This window comes from Apaloderma vittatum, unplaced genomic scaffold, assembly GCF_000703405.1.
Source record: "Apaloderma vittatum isolate BGI_N311 unplaced genomic scaffold, ASM70340v1 scaffold26011, whole genome shotgun sequence".
In the NCBI taxonomy this organism is placed as follows: Eukaryota; Metazoa; Chordata; class Aves; order Trogoniformes; family Trogonidae; genus Apaloderma; species Apaloderma vittatum.
Genome location: NW_009697733.1, coordinates 4,672 through 7,105, shown reverse-complemented (window position 1 = coordinate 7,105; position 2,434 = coordinate 4,672).

The following is a 2,434-nucleotide window of genomic DNA, read 5'->3' as shown; positions in this document are numbered from 1 at the left end:
ATCAACCACCTATACACACCAGCGGCAGGGGCTGGAAAAGTGGGATACAGCTGGGAAACGGGCATCCCTGTGTGCACCCCGGTGCAGGACCCCCCCTCTTTTTCCCCCAGCATCCATTGGCACCGGTTTGGGACGGTGAGACCCTCACATCACCGGGCTGGGAGCGGTTGCACCCACCAGCACGTTGGTGGCACGGCCGTGCCGGCTTCACGTTGGGGATGGAGCCATCTTCCTCTGTTGCGGTTCGGGGGTTTGCTGCCTTCTGGGACTGTCCTTGTCCCCTTCCCGTGTCCTTGCACGGCAACGTGGGGAGGAGGGAGGAGAAGGGCTTGAGGTGTGTGTGTAGGGGGGGCGTCTCATAGGCAAAGCCATGGGCCAGCAGCCAGATGTGGTCACCGGGAGGGTTCTACCGCAGTTTGGGCAAAGCATCTGGCTAAAGGCATCTCCGAGTAGGTAAGGCAAAAGGAATTCAGTTCACTTCGACCCCAGGGAGCAGCTCGTCTTCAGGGTCTCCTGTTGCTCCTGTGGACGTGCACGCTCCGGGCACCCCGAGAAAACCGGCGAGGTGTCGCCGACGGACGAGACGATGCGAGGAGCAGCGCTTCCATCGCCTTCCCCCACCGTGATGGTCAACCTGCCATGCACCCCAATCCCTTGGGGCTCAGCACCCCCCCATGTCCCCAGCCCCTGACTCTTCAGCACAACCCCGGCGAGGCGAGTTGCTCGCTGTGGATTGCCCTGCCCTGGTTCCCCTGTTCTTGGGTGTTTTGGGTGGCTTTGGTTGGGTTGACGTGGAGCTGGGGCAGGTGGAGCTGGAGGGACCCTGTGGAGCTGATTGAGCAAAGCCCCTGGGGCTGAGAGGATCCGCGCATGTTGGGTTGAGGGACTGGGGAGACTGGCAGGGTCCACCCATGGTGGTCTGTAGGACCAGAGGGACCAGGAGAGGCTGACAGGATCCATTCATAATGGTCAGTAGGACAGGAGAGACCACAGGAGGCCATCACCATCCATGCATGTTGGTCTGTAGGACCAGAGGGACCAGAGGAGGATGACAGGGTCCATGCATGGTGGTCAGCAGGACAGGAAAGACCACAGGAGGCAATCACCATCCATGCATGATGGTCTGTAGGATCAGGGGGACCACAGGAGGATGGCAGAGTCCATGCACAGCAGTCAGCAGGGCAGGAGGGATGATGGGAGACTAGCAAGGTCCACGGATGGCCAGAGTGACCATAGGAGGCCATCAGGATCCATGCACGGTGCTAAGTAAGACCAGAGGGACTGTAGGAGGCCATTACTATCCATGCATTGTTGGTCGGTAGGACCAGAGGGTCCACAGGAGGGTGGTAAGGTCCATACGTGGCAGTCAGTGTGGGACCAGAGGGACCACAGGGTGGCAGTATCCATGCATGGCAGTTGATGGGACCAGAGGGACTGCAAGAGACCTCTAGGATCTATGCATGGTGGTCTGTAGGACCAGAGGGACCAGAGCAGACCATCAGGGTCCATGCATGGTGGTCTGTAGGACCAGAGGGACCAGAGCAGACCATCAGGGTCCATGCATGGTGGTCTGTAGGACCAGAGGGACCAGAGCAGACCATCAGGGTCCATGCATGGTGGTCTGTAGGACCAGAGGGACCATGAGACATTGGCAGGGTCCATGCACGGCAATTAACAGGACTAGAGAGACCACAGGAGACCATCAGGATCCATGCACGGTGGTCTGCAGGACCACAGGAGGCCAGCAGGGTCCATGCAGGGTGGTCAGCATGGCAGGAGTTGTGAAGCCACTGCAATCTGGGGATGCTCATGGGCACGTTGGTCCCCGGTGCAGCCGCCTGCAGAGGAGGCTTCTGGGTGTGCACCACGGTGCTGAGCCAAAGAAACACCCACGCGGTGGGGATGTGGTGGGGACCAGACCCCCTGTGGTGTCCCTATGGGAGCGCAGCGCCCCCCTCACCGTGCGTGCAAACCAGGAGAAGGATCCCCACCTCCCCAAGCCGTGGCACGCATGTAGCCCTTGCGGGGGACGTGGCTGCGTGGGACAGGGCTGAGGGAGGGACATGAGTGGGTCCAGGGGTCCTGGCAGGGGGGAGCTTTTGGCCGATGGATGCTCAGGAAGAGGCAGGAGCCGGTTCTCCAGCCAGGGGGGACGGGGACACACACACCAGTCTGGCAGGACCTGGCAGAGGATGCAGGTGGAGCATCTCCATGGCCATGCCCACCCCACCCCAGGTGCGTCTTCTCTCCTCCAGCTTCCCTCCGTGGGCCTGATCCTGACTCTTCTGTCCTCAAAACTTCTCCCCCATCTTCCCACAGCCTCATACTCCCTGCTGGGGTCTACAGGGACCCCCCACCACTCTCCCCCATCACCCTTCCCCACGCTGTCCCCACTCCGCCCTGCTGACCCGTTTCAGGGGGACGACCCCTCCAG